General features: G+C 41.8%; 1 long non-coding RNA gene across 1 annotated transcript; it reads right to left on the reverse strand.

Moving 5' to 3' along the window:
* Positions 1–475: 475 nt before the first annotated feature.
* On the reverse strand, positions 476–20,974 carry LOC112658718 (uncharacterized). Its single transcript, XR_003135916.3, has 3 exons — positions 20,878–20,974; positions 20,259–20,327; positions 476–694 (listed from the first exon to the last, which is right to left on the reverse strand). It is a non-coding gene; the product is annotated as an uncharacterized LOC112658718 (long non-coding RNA).
* Positions 20,975–22,946: the final 1,972 nt, after the last annotated feature.

Genomic DNA, 22,946 nt, shown 5'->3' on the forward strand with positions numbered 1-22,946 from the left:
CTCTACCGATTGCTTCTTTTTCCCCCTGGGAAATCAGAAACAAGATAATCAGCTGAAAGGTAGAATGGAGGAAGGGGTATTGGGGGTTTGGGAAGGGAGGAACACACGTGGACTGGGGAAACAGTGGATGTGTCAGGCCAGCCCTTACGTACCCTGAGTCCAGTGGCCTTAATTTCAGTGATCAGCAGGGTTGTGAGCTAATCTCCACTGTGGGTGTGAGGGGACAGCATGGGTGGAGATGTGAATTTAAATAACTCAGAAGGTGGACAAATAACCTTAGAGAGAGAGAGAGAGAGAGAGGAGTAGGATCAAGGGCAGATGGGGATGGGTTGCAGGACTGGGGAAGGAACTGGGATGGCCAGGAAGGAACTGGGGACGCATTCATGATTTTGAGAAAGGAGGGAAGGAGTGTATTAGTTATCTTCTGCTGCGTAACAAATTACCACAAACATGGCAACTTAGAACAACACACATTTATTATCCCATGGTTTCCTTGGGTCAGGAATCTGGGCATGTCCTCTATTTCAGGGTCTCTCCCGAAACTTCCCAGCTTCCACGGCTGTTGACGACATTCGGTTCCCTGTGGACCGAGACTGAGGGCCTCCCTTTCATGCTGGCTGTCACTGGAGGCTGCCCTCGGTTCCTGGCCACGCGGGCCTCTCCATACAGTGGAGAACTCCCTGCAAAGGAGAGTCTGCAGGCAAGAAGGAAGTCACGGCGTGAAGTAATGTGACCACAGAAGTGACATCCCCTTTGCCATATTCCACCAGTTGGAAACAAGTCACAGGTCCCACCCACGCTTAGGGGAAGGTAATTTCACGAGGGTCTGAGTATCAGGTGGAAAGGATTATTGGGAGCCGTTCTAGAGTCCGTCTGTGACAAGGAGAAGCGGGTGAAATGTATTTTTGAATACAAAGAAGGAAAACTGAGGAAGCGAAAACAAAATAGAGGGCCCCTCTTCTAGTGAAAAAAGAGATGATGTCACCCCTGGAGAGAGAAAAGGCCAAAATGGGGGGGCGGGGGAATGTATGTGACAGGCAAAGGGAGTTTGTAGGTCGGTGGCTCCTGAAGAGCGCCACGGGGCCAGCTGGATTAGAAAGTGTGGATTTGCTCTGGAGCCAATTGGCAATGACGAGACGTGCTTGAGCAATAGATGGTGCCCTATTTTCAGTCTGAAAACTAATGGAGGGAGGGGTTGACCCAGGTTTGGGTATTCCGACAATTCAGGGTCAGGTGTGTATTAAAAAGGTGTGTTTAAAGGTCAGGATCAAGAGTCTTTATGGTGCTGGTAAGAAAAAACTCAAGTGACTCAGAGTCCTTTTTCTATTTCCTACTTCCACGTTTCTGCTTCGCCAGCTATTCCAAGGTAAGTGTGGAGGTTCCCAGGTTGGCCTGGCTCTGTGAGGGCCAAGAGTCCGCCATGATGCAGGGTCAGGTGGCTGCAGGCCTTCCAGGCTGCCTCACTGGGGATGTTGCAACACAGAAACTTCTCTGGAAGCAACTTGGAGGCCCTCAAGTCCCCTCCCTACCTCCAAAAACCTCCTGCTGCTTCCAGGGGCTCTCATCAAGCCTTCTCAAGGGCCAAGACCTCTCTCACCTGTGCCCTCCTCTACCTCAGCCAGTGTTTTTCAAGCTCCTTTGGGCGGTCAGCCCTGTTCCAGTGGGTGTAAAGGGAGTTATTGAAAGTCAATACCTTGACCTTGAAGTCACAACTGCTCAAGAGGTGAAAATGCTGAAGTAAGTAGAAGATGCTCTGGTTAGTTTGGTAAGAAATTTCATTCTCGGTTCCCTGAATTAGCTTTAAGCAAGGACGGTAGCAGAAATAATAATCCTGTGTGGGTAGACTTCAGGAGGAGAACATAAGCTCTTGGCTACATGTAACTCTGGTGATTGAGAAGTGTTTTATTTAAAGCTTAAGAGTCAATGTAAAAGTTTTCTTGTTTCAGCAAAGTCTTAGAGAAAGGATAATTACTTCCCACATGAAGAGAGCTATGTTGGGTCTCATTCATCTTGGTACCCGCATCACCCGGCCCATTGCAAGCCCTACATTCTCCTTCAAGAAGCATCTGTTGAGGGGCAGCTGGGTGGCTCAGTTGGTGAAGCGTCTGCCTTCAGCTCAGGTCATGATCTAGGGGTCCTGGGATCGAGCCCCGCATCAGGCTCCCTGCTCCGTAGGGAGTCTGCTTCTCCCTCTTCGCCTGCCCCTCTCTCTGCTCATGCTCTCTTTCTCTGTCTCAAATAAATAAATACAATCCTAAAAAAAAAAAAAAAAAAAAAAGCATCTGTTGAGCTGAAATGAGCAGCTCTAAGGGTGAGATAGTAGCAAATCTGAATGATAGTAGCAAATTACCCCTGAATGACATCAAATAAGTGGAAATGAAAAGAAATCCTGTGCTTTTTAATAGCGATGCTTAGTGAGTTGCTGCTGTGTGGATTCCTTTACTGTCTTCCTGCTTTAAAGAGACACTGGTTTTAAAATTTTATTTATTTATTTATGTATTCATTCATTCATCCATCCATCCATCCATTTATTTTGAAGTAATCTTCACAACCAGCATGGAGCCCAATGCAGGGCTTGAACTCATGACCCTAAGATCAAGACCCGAGCTGAAATCGAGAGTCAAATATTTACCCAACTGAGCCACCCAGGTGCTCTGAAAAGACACTGCTTTTTAAAGACACAGACTCAGGCTCTATTTTTAAAAGAAAACTCTGGGTTGAAAGATAGAGAAGAAAATGGACATGACCCATATTCTCACCATGCAGAATTAAGGACTATTAAATTTGGACATATTTGCTTTTTCGCTCAGTACTCTGTTTTTAAAGCCTACATTAGTGCAACGACGTCCTGAAAAATACGAGGTGTGTCCGTGTGTGTGCACAGTGTGAACCCACAAGTTCATGCTCACACATCTGTGGCATTTGCCTGGTCTTCCCCAGAGTTTCTGAGTTGGAAAAAGCTATGTTACAAACCACTGTGGCAATAACAGAATAACGAAGCCGTGACTTTACATGTCAAGGTAGAGCGCACTGTCCAAATAATACATTTTTAAAGCATGGAAACTGTAAGTAATCCATACCCACAGGAAAAAAATTTAACGGGACCCTTTTGGCCTTTAGTCTGTCAGTTTTTCTTTCCAGAGGCAACCAGGACTGCCAGTTCCTTGCGAATGTTTCCGGAGACATTATTTGCATATACAAACATATATTTCCTATTTCCTTACCCAGCTGGTGGCATGCTATGTATAGTGTGTTGTACATAAGCATAGAGTTTTGAAATTTGAGGAAGTGTTTCTTAACAGTAAGCCTTTTTATTTATTTTGTTTTTATTTTTTAAAAAAGATTTGTTTATTTGAGAGAGAGAGCGCACGCACGAGAGCGGAGGTGAGGGTGCAGAGGGAGGAGAGGGAGAGAATTTCAAGCCGATTCCCTGCAGCATGGGGAGCCCCACACGGCCTTGGGTCCCATGACCCCGAGATCATGACTTGAGCCAAAACCAAGAATGGGATGCTCAACTGAGTGAGCCACTCAGGCGCTCTAGCAGTAGGCCTTTAAAAAAACTTTTTTCAGGGTATTAAGAATAATTGACATGCAAAATGTAGGTTTTCTGGTTGTGTGAATTTGTAGTCATGGCCTTCCTTCTTCCTCGGTCTTAACTCAGGTGATCAGAGAAGGTCCTCCAACCGGCTGCACAGGCCCCCAAAACCACAAATTCCCATGTCAGCACTAGGTAGTTCGCTCTTCCTCTCTCTGGGTGAGCTTACTTAAAAGCCCACAAGGAAACCCTTTATGGTTTTGGTAGCTAAACCCAAATCCTGTAGAACACAACAAAGCCAAAGAGAGGGAAATTGGGGGCTCAGTTTAAAATACAGCTGTTGGCAAGCCCACACTCAGTTGCTGGAATGACAACCAGCTGGGCGGGCTAAATTTAGCTTGGAGCCTTCAATATGGTCAGCTCTCGAATGTCCGCGGGCTCTGCACAGAGAACTCTTGTCTCCTCTCTAGGGCTGGTAGTCAGAAAGGAGCAATGTTTGTCCAAAACGCTGACTTTGTGAAACCAACCTAGTCGATCTGGTGTGATTTAATAGGCTATAAAAGGTTTGATTTACAGCTGATCAATAGGCAAACGGTATGATTTGTTGTCAGGGGAATACAGAGCACAGGGACGAGGAAGATGCCAAACAGTGGGAAAGGTTAATTAACATTGTAAAGTTCATTTTAAATTTTGATTAAAGGAAAAAAAAAAAAAAAAAAAGAATAAACGAACTGTAAGCAGGTTCCCTGGCCTGCAGGGAACTAAAAAAAGGTGAGCAGAATCGGTCTCTTCCATGTGGTCCTCCCCACTCATGCTCTGTCCCAAAGCACAGGGAGCAACTAAACTTGGGTTCAAGTCTTGACTTATCACTTGGTTAGCCTCAGTTGCCTGCATCTTTTTCAAGTGAGAGCGTTGGAAATGAGCTCTAAGCCTCTGAACCTCCAAGTTTGGGATTCTTGGTGCTTTTGAACCTGGAGTTGCTCTATACCCTCCGCCCTCTGGAACCCCAAGTGGCAGGTAAGCACAGAGGCCTCCATGCCTCGAGATGAGACCATGTTCTGAAAATATAATTTGGTAAGGGGGGAACACAAGGACCCTGAGAGAGCCGGGCATCCCCCCAAGTCCTGTGGACAGCACCAAAGAAGGCCTGACAACCCACACCATGGCCCAGATGTCCGCTGGGCCTCCTGTAGAAGGGGCATGTGACATAGTTTATGGAAAACAAACAGGACGAGGTTGCCAAGTATGGCCTAGGTGGTACCCAGGGAGCAATTGCAATGACTTCTGATTTACTTACCGCACTCACATGTGCAAAGAAAATGTCTATCCCGGTCCTCCCGAGGCCCCTACACACTGGTTGGTGATAAAGAGAAGCCAGATTGAGTCTGACTAGTTTAAGACTTAGATGCAATGATTTAAACACTGTCTTTAGGGCTCCTTCACCTTCATGATTCAGTTGCTCAGTTTTCTGGACTTTTCCCCTCTGTCTTCTGCTCCTGTCTTAGAAGGTATTTAGTGGAGGGGGTGACAGAAAAGGCTTTATGGCTGTCATGGCCATTGGAGGTGGGGAGGGTCCCCTGGTCTCACGCTGGTCTGTACGTATGAACACTCTCCATGACCTCCAAGCTATGGTTGGGCTGCTTTGGTGTCCTCTTGGTCTCAGCTGCCTACAAACTCCTGGTCCATTCTTTCTCAACCTATTTGGGGGCCCACTGCCCCTCCCCATGGATCTGGGTCCTCTTCCTCTCTTTGAGTCCCTGTCACCCTCTCCCTCTGGGCCCTGGTCAGGCTGCCCACCACAGCCCTGGCTGCAGAATGACTTTGCCCCCAGCCGTATTCGGGCCCTGGCAAGTCTCCTGGCTCAGGGGAGCAGATGGATATTCAAGATGATACAAGCTAGACTCTTCTCTACCTGTGAGCTAAACATCTTAGGGGTGGGGTACAGGACAGAGACGTCCTCCCAGAGGTGGCCATGCCGCCTCCACAGGCCCTGGGGGAACAGCAGAGGTCCTGGGGGTGGCCAGGAGAGTGGGTTCCACAGTCTCACGGGCCTGGCCTCCTCCCCATCCTTGTCCTTAGCACTGGCGTGGCTTCAGGCAGGGGCCTTGGGCACGGCCTCACCGGAACAATACACACTCCACAGGGGTGCGGTGATGGCCAAGGGGACTTCTGGTGAAGCAAGCAGCTCCTCTCCTTTGTGAGGCAGCAAGGCTGGGGGGAGAGAAGTACCCTTTGCTAGGGTGGCAGGGGGTGGCCCCGTTGCTCCCCAAGAGTTCTCGCCCCAGCCCCACCCGCTCCGCAGACTGCACCCTGCACCCACCCTGTGCCCACCTTCTGCTTCCTTCTGTATCTGTTTATTAATGTGTCAATGACTGAAATACCACTCTCTGATTGGCCAATGAGCCGTTTTTTTAAAATAGCAAATTTCATGCCATCAATTACCAAACGTCCTTGGGGATGAAGTCAACTTAAACAGTGATTGGCCGACAGTACAATAACAGGGGGTCCCTCCCTCCTGGGGCTCCCAGGCAGCTGGCAGAGACACAGCTGAACGCACCGGGGGTGGGTACCTGAGTTGTCAACAGGCCCAGGACCGGTTAGGGCACCTCTCTCAGGAAAATGATTAAGAAAATTGAGATCCACCTGCACACCAAGTACACTTGCTGCTTCTCTGGCAAAATCAAGACGAAGAGATGAGTTTCCTGTGTGAAAACAGCAGCCAGCAGTGCCTGGACCTACACCCCCAATTGTGCCGACCCAGTGAAGCCTGCCATCAGATGACTGGCGAATGACTGGGAACCCGTAGATGCTCCCCCGTATGACACAAGGCTAGCTAGGATGAGTGGGTGGATCTGTGTAACCAAGTAAAGAGGGGGTCGTGTGCCCCGGCGCTGCCTTCCTTGGGCCAACCCCAGGCACGGCGTGCTCTGTCTTGGGTCCAGGGAAGGTAACCAGGTGATTCCCCAGAGTTGTGATGCCTTCCAGGTCCCTCTTCAGAGGCTGACTCTTCATTCTCCAAATGCTCCCTCCTCTCTGTAGGTGGCCCACCCCCAGGTGAGTCTCCAGTCCCCTGCTGCCACCTTGGCTAGAGGGAAGGATAAGGTATCCTGCTTGATGGTAAGAAGTGTTAACCCTGGGGCACCTGGGTGCCTCAGTTGCTTAAGCATCTGCCTTTGGCTCCGTCATGATCCCAGGGTCCTGCGATCAGGCCTTGAGTTGGGCTCCTGGCTCAGCGGAGAGTCTGCTTCTCCTTCTCCCTCTGTGCTCTCTGTTTTTCTCTCTCTCTCAAGTAAATAAATAAAATCTAGAGAGGAAGAAGAGGAAGAAAGAAGAAGAAGAAGAAGAAGAAGAAGAAGAAGAAGAAGAAGAAGAAGAAGAAGAAGAAGAAGAAGAAGAAAGAAGAAGGGGGAGGAGGAGAAGAAGGAGGAGAAGAAGAAGAAGGAGAAGAAGGAGAAGAAGAGGAAGAAGAGGAAGAAGAAGAAGAGTCAACTGCAGGATTTGCATTTTTAAGCCTTCTATGATTAAATGAAATGAAAGGCTTTTTCTCTCCTTAATGGGGTTTTAGGTCTCAGTAGGTAGGAGGGGAGATGTTCCATGTTAGGGGCAATGGCCCTAGGTCAATAAGTGCTCCTGGAATTGTCCTAGGCCTGTGCAGTGACTGGTTGGCCCTTAGGGAACCCTGGCATAAGGAGCCAGAGCCTAAGGGTGGCCCAGGTAGGATGGAGTTTGATCCCAAAAAAGCCAATGAGAGGAGAATGCTCACCTTCACTTCTTGACCTAAAGGCAGATCCACCTCCTTCCTGTCCCTGCCTTGCGGGTCTTTGATGCCCAGACTCCTAGATTCATACCTCATCATACAAGTGACGGCACTTTAGATCACATTTAATGATTTCTTTGTACGAAACTCCCAGCTTTATTTCCTACCCCTTACCTCCCCTCTACCTCTTTGTTAACTTCCCCTCCTAATAAAATCTCTGCGACGGGAATGTCACTGAAATCATCCTTTTTGGTAGTAGAGGTCTTATTTTATAGGACAGCCGCGGAGGCATTCTGGGAACATAAAATGCCACATCAATAATATAACTAGAGCAGAAAGTCTGACTGGAGAATGAGAACCCCAAAGAGAAATTAGAAACATATTGTTTGCTTAACTTTAGGGGCCAGAGAAGTGAAGGAACCAATTTAATTTAAGGGCTAGTCCTGACAGGGAATCCAGTCGCGTCAGGAAAGCTGCAAGTCAGAGAAAGAATTCTTTAAAATCAAAGGAGGCTTGTTGTGTAACAATCCTGTTGGAAGGCCAGCCCTCTTCTTGGAGGTGGACCCCAGCAGTCCAAATGAAGGCAGGCAGGTTAAAATGTCAGGTTGCTTAGCTAAGGGGAGCTGCCCCCACCCCCCCCCCCCAACGTGCTATTTGACTTCTGGTTACTTCTGTCCATGATTCAAGTTATTTATATACCGTGTAGAATCAAAACAAGGCCATGAGGGCTCAAGAATAAACTGGTTCAGTATCAGTTTGCAGAAGTGTAAGTTAGGAGTTAGGCTTTTCATTCCATTTCTTTCTTTCCTTTTTTTTTTTTTTTTTTTTTTAAAGTAGTTTTATGGTTTTGTCATAAGCCACCACAAAACCTAATCTGGAAGTCTGTGGTGTAAATAAAATGAAATGAAAATTTCTTTGCTGTCAAACACACAATTCTCTGGTTGCAAATTCTTTCCCACCACTTCTGGCAAAATGGAGAGTAAATGCCTCTAATCCTAAATTCAAGGGCAGGCCTCAGTGGGCCTCGTTGATCCTTCCTCTCTGCTCCCCAACTGGAAATAATGAAACTTCTTCTTCCATGAAGCCGGTGCTCATTCCAGTTCCCAAACCAAACCCTCTCTTCTACATTCACAAATGCTGTCCGTCTTCCTATCATCTCTCTGCTTCTATCTTGCAATATATGTATTTACTTATTTTTATGTCTACCTCTCCACCTGTACTGCCTCGCAACTCCTACACTATAGGTTCTTGGAGGGCAAGAACTGACGTTACTTATCTTTGTGACTCCTGGGATGCCGAGAATAATATCTTGAACGTAGCTAACTCTTGATAAATACATGTTGATTGGTGGTGGGTCAAATTTTTTATAAGGACATTATCAAGAAAGTGGCACCTCAACAATTCATGGAAACCGTCTGTGCTAATTGTGTAAGGCATAGGGGGTCGGAGTTCCACAACCTGCCAGAGAAGCCCACCTTTTAATCGCTTTTCAAAGCAAGCTTTTATGACTTTGGCATGCTGGAGTACAATGTTTCTGCAATTTTTCTTATTTTCTCTAATTTTAACTTTCAAAGAGTTAGGGAGATGCTGGTCTACACTTTATAAACTTGGAGCACGATGTTAAATCAGAATTTTCAAAAGCTACTAGAGCAATTTGATCTGAATAGGAAGGAACCAAAAAACCCAAAGGAGACTGGGCTTTGAGTTGGGCAAGAGACTACGGGGCACGTTTAAAAATGTTTTCCTATTTAAAAGCCAGGCTTACTCTGTAACTCCTTTGACAAAGTGTACCAAAAAGCTCTAGTTCTTTGTGCCAAATAACAATGCATACTCAGGCTATTAAAAGACAATCTGAAGAGGACTTATTTCCCCCACCTTACTCCCAAAAGGATCTAAGTTGGCTTTATACAAATATACACAATATAGCAAACTAAAAACTAACAGAGATAGGGGAAAAGGAGAAAAAAGATGGAATAGTAAGATAAAGACAAGGATAAAGTTAGTACACAGACGTGTATGTTCAAAGTTCTTGCACTTGTCCGAGTGCCAGGGTGGCTCAGTCCATTGACTATCCAAATCTTGATCTCAGCTCAGGTCTTGATCTCAGGGTCATCTCAGCCTCTCCTTGGGCTTCACACTGGGCATGCAGGCTACTTAAAAAAATTGGCGGGGGGGCACCTGGGTAGCTCAGTTGATTAAGTGTCGACTCTTGGTTTCAGCTCAGGTCATGATTTCAGGGTCATGGAATCAAGCCCTGAGTCGGGCTCAGTGCAGAGTTGTCCCACTGTCCCTCCCCTCTCTCTCTCTTTCTCTCTCAATCTCTCAAATAAATAAATAAAATCTTAAAAAAAATTCTTGAACCTCTCAGTTTGAATCTGAGTTTCCTGGGGACCAAAGCAAAGAAGGGAACGCAACTGGTGACGAATTTCACAGTGTGTTTCAAAATCAAACCTAGTTCTTGGGGCACCTGGTGGCTCAGTGGTTGAGCATCTGCCTTCGGCTCAACTCAGGATCCTGGGGTCCTGGGATGGAGTCCCGCATGGGGCTCCCCACTGGGAGCCTGCTTCTCCCTCTGCCTGTGTCTCTGCCTCTCTCTCTCTCTCTGTGTCTCTCAGGAATAAATAAATAAAATCTTAAAAAATAAAATAAAATCAAACCTAATTCTTTAGTGTTTGGATGCAGAATACTGCACCCCACTTCTCAGTGGTTTTCTCCATTTCGATTAGTTGCTCTGGTGCCTGCCATGGTGAACCACTGTGTTTGAAACTGTAGGATAGAGAGGCGGCCAATAGCCTGCTGTGCAGCTCTCTCTAAGCACCGTGCCCAATCTTTTCATGAGTCAACCCAACAAAACTGGTGAGAAAGGTCAAAAGAAGTCATTCTCTGTGGCAGTGTCGCTGTCACATGCAGGATTGTCAGCAGGGGTCCTAGTAGTGAGAATTACACCAGAAAGACACCTTTCGAGAAGTTGAAAAGGGCCAAAGAGTCTTGAACATATTCTTAACAGTTGCCATCTCTCCTCTTTCTGCCCTCCAGACACTAGGAGATTCTCTGGTGCTGAAAGCCCCGGTGTGGGTGTGCTTCTCTCAGGGTCCTCTGCCGGGGGCCCCTGACTCCCCAACTGCCTCTCTTCCTTTCCCAAAGAGGAGAAAAGATGACACAGTCTCTCTCAGAGAGCCATTAGGAGGAAAGCCATGGAAGTAAAATAATTAATACAATGACGTGCACGACTGACATATAAGCCTCCCAGGAATAGAACATTTTTTAAGAGTGGCTTTTCAGCCCACTTAAAACTCTAATTACCTGACGAGAAGATTGATTGATTAATAGATGGTGAGTATAGACAGCAGAATCAGAGATGTTAAAACAATGACACCATCTCTGTGTCTCTTGCACAGTGTAGGGACCACTTTGTCATCCATCAGAGGCAAAGGATTTAGCAACTTGACCTCCAACTTCTAAAAATTTACAACTCTTGCCCTAGTGGTACATGACACATACTGGAGTCACTTAAACCAGTTACCTCACTAAGCTTTGATCTTAATTTATAAAGGGAATGGTGAAAGAAGTCATTTTAGGAAACTTGGACATGAAAGTAATAGGAATACTTTCTCTTCCCTCTTTTCCTATCACTCATCCTCCCTCCCTCAGCCCTTTGGCGAATGTAAACCCAATTAACATGCTTGAAATTGGATGTCCTTAAAGTTGAAGCACTTTTCTTTACACCATTCCCAAAGTTGCTCTGCTTCTGGACAGCCTACAGTGTCTGCTCGTGTATCACTCCACTGTCCCACTTCCACATAAATCATTCCAACTGGTGTTGGCTATAACCCTGAGGGCAGGTTACTTGTGCCAAGGGGCTAGATGTGAGGTACCCACTGCTTGTCACTCAAGGTGGCCTGTGCCACCTTCCCCAGATTGCTTTGTCCTATGTGACCTATAATGGGATTATCAGCAGCAATTATCAAGAGACAGCAGCTTGTGGAGATACATATATCCTTGTATTTTTTCATATCAAAATCCAAATTTTGCTTTAGGTTGTCCTCTATATAACCAGGTTCCAGATATGAGCATCTGGGTAATTTTGAACTTCTCAATAAACATTCTCAATATTTTGAACATACTTTATGTATTCATTATTTTTTAAATTCCAGTATAATCAACATACAATGTTATATTTGTTTTAGGTGTACAATATGGTGATTTGACAATTCTATACATTACTTGGTGCTTTTCACAGTGAGTATACTCTTGATCCCCTTCACCTATTTCACCCATCATCCCCCTCCCCGCCCTCTGGTAACCACCAGTTTGTTTCTATATTTAAGAGTCTGATTTTTTGTTTGTCTCTGTTTTGTTCATTTGTTTTGTTTCTAAAATTCCACATATAAATGAAATCATACGGTATTTGTCTTCCTCTGGCTCATTTCACTTAGTATTATACCCTCTACATTCAAGCATGTTGTTGCAAATGACAAGATTTCATTCCTTTTTTATGGCAGAGTAATATTCCATTGTATCTACTTATAGTATATGTACATATCACCTCTTCTTTTTCCATTTATCTGCTGATGGACACTTGGGCTGCTTCCATAATTTGGCTATTGTAAATAATGCTGCTATAAACATAGGGGTGCATATGTCTTTTCGAATTAATGCTTTCATGGTCTTTGGGTAAATATTCAATAATGGAATTACTAGATAGTATGATAATTCTGTTTTTAATTTTTTGAGGAACCTCCATAATGTCTTCGACAGTGGCTGTACCAGTTTACATTCCCACCAACAGTACACAAGTGCTCCTTTTTCTCCACATCCTTGCCAGTATCGGTTGTTTCTTGTGTTTTCATTTTAGCCATTCTGATAGATATGAGGTGATATATCATGTGGTTTTGATTTATATTTCCCTGATGGTTGGTGATGTGGAGTATCTTTTCATGTTTATATTGGCCATCTGGATATCTTCTTTGGAGAATCATCTATTCATGTCTTCTGCTCATTTTAAATTGGATTATTTGGGTTTGGGGTGTGTTGAGTTATGTAAGTTCTTCATGTATTTTGGATACTAACCCCTTATTGGATATGTAATTTGCACATATCTTCTCCCATTCAGTAGATTTTCTTTTAGTTTTGTTGATTGTTTCCTTTGCTATGCAGAGGCTTTTTATTTCGATGTAGTCTCAATAGTTTAATTTTGTTTTTGTTTCCCTTACCTTAGGAGATGTATCTAGAAAAATGCTGCTAGGGCTGATGTCAGAGAAATTACTTCCTGTGCTCTCTTCTAGGATTTTTATGCTTTCAGTTCTCACATATTTGGTCTTTAATCCATTTTTTAGTTTATTTCTGTGTATGGTATAAGAAAGTGGTCCAGTTTAATTTTTTGTATGTAGCTGTCTAGTTTTCCCAATGCAGTTTGTTGAAGACACTGTCTTTTTTTCGTTGCATGGTCTTGCCTTCTTTGTTGAAGATTAATTGATTATATAAGTGTGGGTTTATTTCTGGGCTTTCTATTCTGTTTCATTGATCTTTGTGTCTATTTTTGTGCCAGTACCATACTGTTTTAATTACTATAGCTTTGTAGTTATCTTGAATCTTGAATTTTGATACTTCTGTTTTGTTCTTTTTATTCCAAACGTATTTTTTAAAAGAATTTATTTATTTATTCGAGAGAGAGAGAGAGCAGAGGGAGTGGGAGAGGGAGAAGCACACTTCCTGCTGAGCAGAGAGCCCAGCGTGGGGCTCAATCCCAGGATCCTGAGATCATGACCTGAGCCAAAGGCAGACACTTAACTAACAAAGCCACCCAGGCGCCCCTTATTTTGAACGTATTTAAAAATCATATCTAACAGTGACGGAGTACATTGGTTAGATAAGCCTTCCCAAATACTAGTGTTATCTGGGAGAAAAAAAAAATTATAGACATGACTATTAGAAAGCACTGAAGAAGGGTGCCTGGGTGGCTCAGTGGTTGAGTGTCTGCCTTTGGCTCCGGTCATGATCCTGTGGTCCTGGGATTGAATCCCATGTCGGGTTCCCCATGGGGAGCCTGCTTCCCCCTCTGCCTATGTCTCTGCCTCTCCAGTCTCTCATGAATAAATAAATAAAATCTTAAAAAAAAAAAGCACTGAAGAATTACCAAAGCGGAAAGAAACTAGAAAAGAATCTACCCTGGTGATATATATATATATATATTTTTTTTTTTTTGGTAGCAGCTTTTTTTTCCCCACAGATTTATTTATTTGAGAGAATTAGAGAGAGCATGAGTGGGGAGAGGGGCTGAGGGGGAGGAGGAAGCAAGCTCCCTCCTGAGCAGGGAGCCCATCATAGGGCTCGACCCCAGGACCCCTGGGATTATGACCTTAGCCAAAGAAAGATATTGAACTGACTGAGCCACCCAGGCACCCCATGCAGGAGTTTTTTGCTTTAGATAACTTTCAATCTGTGTGCAGCCTTCTTCCAGGTGCAGCAGAAATCCAATCACACTGAGTTGAAGAGTCAGATGGCAGAGTTTGGGGAAGAGAAAAGATTTAGGAAGAGAAGGAGGCCCAGAGTCAGTAAATAAGAAAAAATCTGCAAAAAAAGAAAATCTTAGACTGACCATTGGATGATGCACTTGTGAAGAGATCCAGAGCCCTGATGGAAAAACAGCAGCTAGAAACAAAATTAACAACCTATATTTCAGCTGCTTCCCATCACAGGGAAAATAAAGCTTAAAGTTTGAGTTCAATAATATTAAATATTTGCTAAGACAAAAATTACTCTTTAGAGTAACATAAAAGAATCCAGAGTCCTCACACTGAATCATTTACAATATCCACATGCATTTTTTAAAGTCACTAGATATGACAGAAATAGGAATTTGTGACCCATACTTAAGAAAAAAAAGTTAATAAATTCTAATGCTGAGAAGTTGCAATAGTAGACAAGGACTTTAAAGCAGCTATTATAACTATGTTCAAGGAGTGAATGGAAATAATACATGGTAAGTGAACAGATGGGGGAAACTCAGCAGATAAATAAGCTGTACAAATTAAACACGTGGAAATTATTAAAAAGCAGAAACACATAAATTAAAATAATAAATTCACTCAATGGCTTTAACACTAGATTGGAGTTGGCAGAAAAACGAGTCAATAACTTAAAGATAATTCAATAGTGATCTACTCTGAAGAGCAGAGAGAAAAAAAATTGAAGGAAAACAAAGTCTTAGACTTGTAGGATACTATCAAATCATCTAGTATACCATTGGAGTCCCAGAAGGAAAGGAGAGAGAATGAAGAAGAAAAAAATACCTGAAGAAGTTAAAGTCAAAAACTTCCCAACTTAGTTAAAAATCTAAAATTACAGATCTAGGAAGCTGAATAAACTCTAAGTGGAATAAATATATGCCTAGTGGGATAGAAAACCATATCTAGGCACATTATACAAAAACTCATGGAATCCAAAGATTTAAAAAAAGTTTTAGAAGTTTCCAGAATAGAACAAAACATTTCACGCAGGGGAACAATAATACAAATTACATTTTCCTATACTAAGAAAGAAGAAAAGCTAGAAGACAATGGAATATAATCTTTAAAGAATTGAAAGAAGATATAAACTGGTAAATTCTATCAAACATTTAGTGAAAATAATAATACAACTTCATACAATATCCTTTAAAAAATAAGTGGAAAAATACAATTTTATGAGGCCAGCATAACCCTGATACCAAAATCTGACAAAGGCATTAACAGAAAAGAAAATTAAAGATCAATATACCTCATGAATATTAGACACAAGAATTCTTTTTTTTTTTTGTAATAGAGGGAGGAGGGGGCCAGAGGGAGTGAGAGAGAATCATAAGAAGGCTTCATGCCCAGCACAGAGCTCAGTGCAGGGCTTAATCTTACAACTTACAACCCTGAGATCATGCCCTGAGTTGAAAACAAGATTTGGACTCTTTTTTTTTTTTTTTTTGAGATTTTATTTATTCATAGGAGACACAGAGAGAGAGAGGCAAAGACATGGACAAAGGAAAAGCAGGCTCACCATGGGGAGACTGTCTCAGGACTTGATTCCAGGACCCTGGGATCATGACCTGAGCCAAAGGCAGATGCTCAACCACTGAGCCACCCAGGTGCCCCAAGAGTTGAACTCTTAACCGAATGCATCCTGACAAAGTTTTATCCAAAGAATGCAAGATTGGTTACCATTTAAGATTTCAATAAATGTATTCCTCTGTAGTAACAGAATAACAAAAAGATGATCAATAGAAAAGACATTTGACAGAACTCAACTCTCATTCATGATTTAAAAAACAACTCTGAAAACTTGAAATGCAAGAGAACATCCTCAATCTGATAAATGCTCTCTCTGAAAATCCTACAACTGATACCATATCTATTGTTGTAAAGATGAATACTTTTTTCTAAGATTGGGGAATATCTGCTTTTGCCATTTCTAGTCAACATTTTGCTGGAGGTGTTAGCCATCATTATAAGGCAAGATATGAAATTCAAGTTATAAACATAAGGAAAAGAAGAAGCAAAACTATCTCTATTTGTAGATGTTTATAAAAATCTATAAACAAAGATAATTTCTATATACTAGCAGAAAATAATTGGACAATACAATGAAAACCCAAAATTATTTCATTTATAATGGTAACAAATTATAAATTATTTTAGAACTAAATTTAGTAAAAGACCTTCTATATGGGTACAGAACCTCTGCACTGAAAACTCTGAAACATTACTGAGGGAAATTAAGTGACACTTAAATGAACAGAAAGTTATTCTATGTTCCTATACTGGGTGATGTAATATTTTTAAGATGTCTATTTCCTCAAAATTAATGAATAGATCCAATGACTCTCAACTATAATCCCAGCAGGATTCTGCTTTTGTTATATAAATTGACAAATGATTCTAAAACATTTATAAAAATGCAAAAAGACCTAAAATAGCCAAAATGTTCTTGCATAAGAACGAAGGACTGGACTACTGTGGTAGGTTGAACTGGTTCATGTCCTAATCTCCGGAACCTGTGAATATACTACCTTATTTGGCCAAAGAGTCTTTGCAGATGAATTAAGAATGTTGAGATGGGAAAATATTGTGGATTACTCTGGCAGGATGAATACGAGAGTTTGTATAAGAGGGGCAATAGGATTAGAGTCAGAGAAGGTGATATCATAACAAAAACAGAGATGAGAATGACATAGCCATGAGCCAAAGAATGCTGACAACCTTTGGAAGCCAAAAGAGGTGAATCCAAAAGATTCACCCCTGGAGCCTCCAGAAGGAACCAGCCCAGACAACATCTTGACTTTACCCCCTTGACACTCACCTCAGACTTCTAACCTCCAGAACTTTGAGACTAAATTTGTGTTTTAAGCCACTAAGTTTATAGTAATCTGTTACAGCAGCATTAGAAGCTAATAGAGTTACTATAAAAGACATACCTTATAAAAGTACTGTAATAAAGACAGTGTGGTATTAGCATAGAGATAGTCATAGCAATGAATGAAACAAAATAGAATCTGGAAATAGAGTCCCACATATTCAGTCTACTGATTTTTCAGAAAGGTGCCAAAGTAACTCAATGAGAAAAGGATAGTATTTTCAAAATGGTGCTGGAACAATTGGATATGCACATTTGAGGAATGAACCTTCACCTCACATAATACACAATTATTGGTTTGAGATGGACTATATATATATATATACGCTAAAATAAAAAATCATGTACAAGAAAACACAAGATAATATCTTTACACCCTCGGATTTGGCAAAAAAATGCTCAGATAGGACACAGAAAATAATAACCATGAGAGAAAATAATTAACAAATTAGTCTTCATCAAAATTAAAATATTCTGCTTGTCAAAAGACATCATTAATGAAGTAAATAGACAAAGCACAGACTAGAAAATATTCATAAACATGTTCTGACAAAGGTCTTGCATCCGAATATATAAAAGAATCCCTACAACTCCATAATTTAAAAAATGAACAACTCGGTTTATTAAAAAGAAAAGTACTTGGACAGACACTTCACAAATGAAGACACACAACTAACCAATAACATATGAAAAAGTGCTTAACCTCATTAGTCATCAGGGAAATGGAAATTAAAACCACAATGAAATACCATCCATATCCATCAGAATGACTAACATTTAAAAGATTGATAAAGCTAAATGTTAGCAAGGATATGGCGTAACTGGAATTCTCATGTGTTAATGTATAATGTTGGATGTATGTGTTGGACTATAAAATGGTACAACCACTTGGAAAATGGCTTGGCGGTGTCATACAATTAACATAGAACTGCACCTTTACTCAAAAATTCCATTCCTAGGTATTTATTTATCCAAAAGAAATGAAAACTTTACATACACGTACACACAACACACACACAAACATTTGTACGAGAATGTTCATAGCAGCCTTCTCCACAACAGCCAAAAGCTGGAAGCAAGTCAGTGTCCACAATCAGATAGTAAGAACCTTCTTACAGTGATTCTTCCACCATAAAAACCATATTCCCACAGGAGAATACTGCTCAACAATAATAAAGAGTTACTCAAAAATATGCAAGAGCCTCACAAAATTGTGCTGAACAAAAGAAGGCAAACTCAAAAGAATATGATTGCATTTATGTAGAATCCTAGAACAGACAAAAATAACCAGAAGTGAAAAAAATCAAACAGGTGGCTATCTCCGAATGACTAGGAGGAGACATGAGGGAACGTTCTGGGGGATGAAAATGTTCTACATTGGGAAAGGGGTGCAGGTTGTGTGAGAGTATTCATTTGTCAAAATTGTACATTTGACCTTTGTGTATTTTAATATGTAGAGATGACCTAAAGGAACCAACAGCAACAATTATACTAACTGGGTGTAGGGGAGGGTGTTGAAGATGCAGCTGAAACCATAATGGCAGAACACTGACAATTATTTTTTAAAAGATTTTATTCATTTATTCATGAGAGACAGAGAGAGAAAGAGAGGCAGAGACACAGGCAGAGGGAGAAGCAGGCTCCATGCAGGAGCCCGACGTAGGACTGGATCCCAGGACTCCAGGATCACGTCCTAAACCAAAGGCAGATGCTCAACTGCTGAGCCCCCCTAGGCGTCCCAACACTGACAATTATTGAAGCTGGGGGTTGGGTACACGGGGGCTCATGTATTGTTCTGTTTGCTTTGTCTACGTTGGAAATTTTCCATAATAAAGTTTTAAAAATATAATAATCGATAGGTAATCCCTTTCGATTATAGCAAGATCCACTGAACATTATCTAGTATTTTTAATTAGTTGGAGGTTAAAAATGAGAAATTAAGTGGCTTTCACCAGGAATGTGCTTCTCTTTATTTCTTGGATCATCTTCATTTGTTTCAACGTTCAGAAATAGAAGCGAGAAAGCTGAAACCCCACAAGGAAGTGTATTGAGCGTTATAACTAACATTTCCTCAGAGAACAGCTTCAAAAATTTGATTTCATTAGAAAATTCACAAGTCTTCATGCCAGCAAACTGCATGAGAATATGTCTGATAAACCCAAAACATTAAATTGTCTAATTTCTAAAATTCTGCTAGACACTTAAAAATGGTTAGTATGTTAAATTTTATATGTATTTTACCACAATTGGAAAATGTTTATGTAAGTAAAAAGTTCCAAATGAAGGAATGAAATGTTTTTCTTTTTCCTCCACATGCTCAATATTTATTTCTCTTACCCTTTGATGTCACATGGTACTCATTATAACAGTTCCTGGAAATAAGACACTTCAAAAAAAAATACTTCAAATAATTGTCAAGTCCCCAACAAGCAAAGATCTGGGATACCAATATTTTCTGAAATTTATAAACATAAGTGTTTCATGAATAGTTGATTCATCGGTAAAAACTTCTTGATGAATCTATGTTTTGCAGCCTGTTTTATGCCAGCCTTTTTATTTCATAATTTAAAAACCCCAATTTGGGGGTGAGGGCAAGAAGAAGAAATAAATGGGTTCCATGTATAAAGAAAATCTCCATAAAAATTCACTGAAGCAATCCTTAGAGAAAGAAGTAGAACTGTAGAACTGACTTTTCACAAGGTTCTAATTTAGATTTTCTTCAAGTGTGTAAGCTTTCACCCTGGAATGTCTCTGGCCAGGCTACCAAGAGTTTTGAAATCTCTTATTTCCTGGGAACATGGTGGCTTTAGAAACAGAACAGATCTTCCTCCAGGGCAGCTTTGGGCAACCAGACAGTCAGAACAACTCAGCTGACCTGGCCAGGTAGTAGGGCTGGAGTGGGGGTTTTCTGGAATGAATGAGCACCCATTGCTATCTTCTATCCTTGAGTCACTTGGTCGGAGATGTAAAGTCTTGAGGGAAAGAGTCATGCCTATGCTCCTGTTTATCTCAGACATAACATAACTCAGGGTCCTTTGGCTGCAAAGATAACCTGAATTCCATTGATTTAAATAATATGGAAAAGTATTTTTCACCTAACAAATAATGTGGAGATGAGATGAGTTGGTTGAGTCAGTAGCAAAGTAATGCTATCGAGAATTTAGATGAATTCCATCTTTCTGCTCTGCCATTTTAATTGTGTCAGTCACTAGATGGCTAGAGCAGCTCTAGGCTTCAAAGCCCCACACACCATCATCCAGAGGCAGAACAAGGGGACTATTGTGTCCTTGTGTCTCTTTTTAAGAGCTAAGAAACTTTTCTCAGAAGTCCCTCAGCAGATGTCTCTTTGTACCTTACTGGTTAGAATTGGGTCACATGCCTTTTTTTGCATCAAGGAAAATGGAATTTCTGTAACTGGCTTAACAACAACAACAACAACAACAACAACAACAAAATATATATATAGTCCGCCTGGACAAAGTTGGGTAAATTTTTGTAGACATTTGTCATATTTGTGGCTCCCTATACTGAGAAATTTCCCACATTATGAGGCCTGGATACACCCAGGATGGAAGTAAAACTCACCAGCAGGCAGGTATGTTCGGCTGCAGGTATGTTGCCTGGACTCCACTAATCAGACATATCTACGTAAGACTGAAATTTAGAATAGAGCAAAGTTAAGGAATTAAGTGCCAGGCAAAATCCTTTTTCCAGTGAAGAAGGTGGAGGAGCATTGCAGAAAAATCGTGTAGTTTTCAGAGATAACTGTGCAGTACCATTCTGCACATAGCACCCACCTTATAGGTGGCAGTGGCCGCAGGTCTCCATGGGTGCAGTTTGGTGGCATAATTTGGGTACTGTTCCAGGTTATATAGCTTTTAAACCTGATTTTCTAGCGCTCTGTGGGATTCTGTGAGTTCCTTATGTGCCTAAATAAATTCTTTTCTGGCTTAAACGAGCTTGAATTGGTTCTGTTGTTTGGAACCAGTAACTCAGCAAGGAAGAAGTGGAGAGTGCCACGGGTAGGCAAAACCATGTCTACCACAGTAGGGCATCAGTAGGTACTTGGCGTTATAAAGCACCATTGGGTTGTATTCTGTTAAGTGCACCCCCAGTACAGAGAAGAAAATGTGAACGGAGCCCCAGAATCGGTGCCCTGTTGCCAAACCTGGCTTCCTTTGGGATGGCTCAAGGACTTTCTTACCTTTCTCTGAAAATCTGTTCTTCCTCTTGCTCTCCTTCATCATTCCAATAAATTGCCTTCAAACCCTGAGAATTTTCCCCCTTGGCCTAGTGGGTGGGTGTAACTCAATACTGCGTAGAAGAAAATCACTGACCAGTCTGGCCAAGTCCAGCCAAGCATAAATAAAAAGGTTTAAAAAACGAGATACTGTAAATGCTTAATTTTGTATCCTCCTACAAATAACTAAAAGGAAATGAACCTTGCCTGCAATTTATTTCACATTTTTATTTAGGAAAGAAAGAAAGAAAAAGAAAAAAGAAACCCATCATGGAAACATTAATGCAACTTCCAATAACAGAAGGAACTGCATTTACAATTCTGACTCTCCCCCTGCCTCGACAGAGCTGCTTGTGCCTCTTAACATTGCATTATTTGCATATCTCGACTGGGCCTTTATACTCATTAAGTGGGTACAACATATTTTACCTAACCACCAACCACCCCTACTAGATATTTAGGAGGCTGCCAGCATATAAATATTCTTATATTAATTTTGTATTAAACAAGTGTAAAACATTGTCCTTCTTTTGTATAATGCAAATCACTGAATCATATGAATATTTTGAATGGATTGGCCTGGAATTGCTGTTTTGCATTGCTATCAGCAATGTCTGGTGTGGACCAGTTTTACTACACCCCCTCCAGCAATGAATATGTTTTAAATATTTAATTAATTTAATAGAAGCAAAATGAAATCTTATTACCACTTTATTTTGTATACTTTATTATTGAGGTTCTCCTATGATTCTGAGTGTAAAGATTCCCTCATTCAGTATTGTCTAGAGTGTTCCAAGACGGAGTCAGCACCAGGCTCGTGGATTGCAAATGTAATAAGGATGTGCACATTATCAAGAATGTTTCAGACAGTGCCATGTGTTTTTTTTTTTTTTTCAGGAGCTGGTTTTAGGCAGAATTAATCCTTTTAGAGGGTTATTATATTGGATTGTCCTAGTTATGTCAAGGGATGGCCTGGGGGAGGGGATTTTTTCATTTGTCTGAACATTGCTGTACATTTAATTTCAAATTTTCTGCTTAGTGCATAATGAAAAACGTTCACCAAATTTGTAGCAGTAAATGTAAACTCTATTTTTGACATTTGAAAAATTTAAAATAGATTAATATTACAGAACTACATAGGGTTCTCTCTGAAATCCCTTTCCAAAATTAAAACTGCTATTTTTCAGATAAATTACTCCTCCTTTTTTGTTATTTTCTCTGCTATAGACATAAGCAGTCACTTAAAAAAAAAATTAGCCATTGAAAGAAACTTACATTCTGGCAAACGTGGCTTAATTTTGAATGCTAGTATAGAATTTCTCACAGAGAGCCGGGGTCCTGGAAACAGAATGTTCTTTTTTGAACCACATTTTGAAAAGGGAAATTAATTGTAACTCTTGCTTCTCCAAGCTGTGCCATCCTGGGGGAGGACAGGCAAAAAGTAACAAAAATAGTTTTTGGCTCCAAGGGCCCACCAATGGAAATGCTGGAACTCATGTCCTCAAAATCCTTTCTTCTGCTCGCAGAGGCCCCTCTGGAGGAAACCTGCACAGCGGAGGCCTGTCCCTGGGCTCGCACCTGGTAGCCTCCTCTGCTCCACCCTCTGGTGGCCTGAGGCTACCACTGCTGCTGCTTCCTGGGGTTTGACCTTGCTGCTGCCCCAAAGCCACCTGTTCTCTGTCACTACCCCACCCCAGCCTCAGGCCAGCCAGCCGCAGGTGTCTGCTGATGCTGTTCTGGCTCAGGGGGCGCAGGCTTTGCTTCCTCTGTGCATTAAGCTCACACCCTCAGGATCTTACAGCCCCCCTTTTCTTGAAACTCTCCACTCAGGCTCCCCTGGTCCCGGGTCAAAGGACATTTCAGTGACACAATGTATGGTTGCCGCCAAGTCGTTCCCCCTCCTCAACAGCTGGGACAACTGGAAAACTACACCCAAATGAAGTGTGACCATTACAGCACTATGTATGAGAATTAACTCAAATGGGTTGAAGACATTGAGCCAAAGAGCTGAAACTGTGAAACTCCTAAAAGGA

The sequence above is a fragment of the Canis lupus genome, chromosome 12, assembly GCF_003254725.2.
Source record: "Canis lupus dingo isolate Sandy chromosome 12, ASM325472v2, whole genome shotgun sequence".
Taxonomy (NCBI): Eukaryota; Metazoa; Chordata; class Mammalia; order Carnivora; family Canidae; genus Canis; species Canis lupus.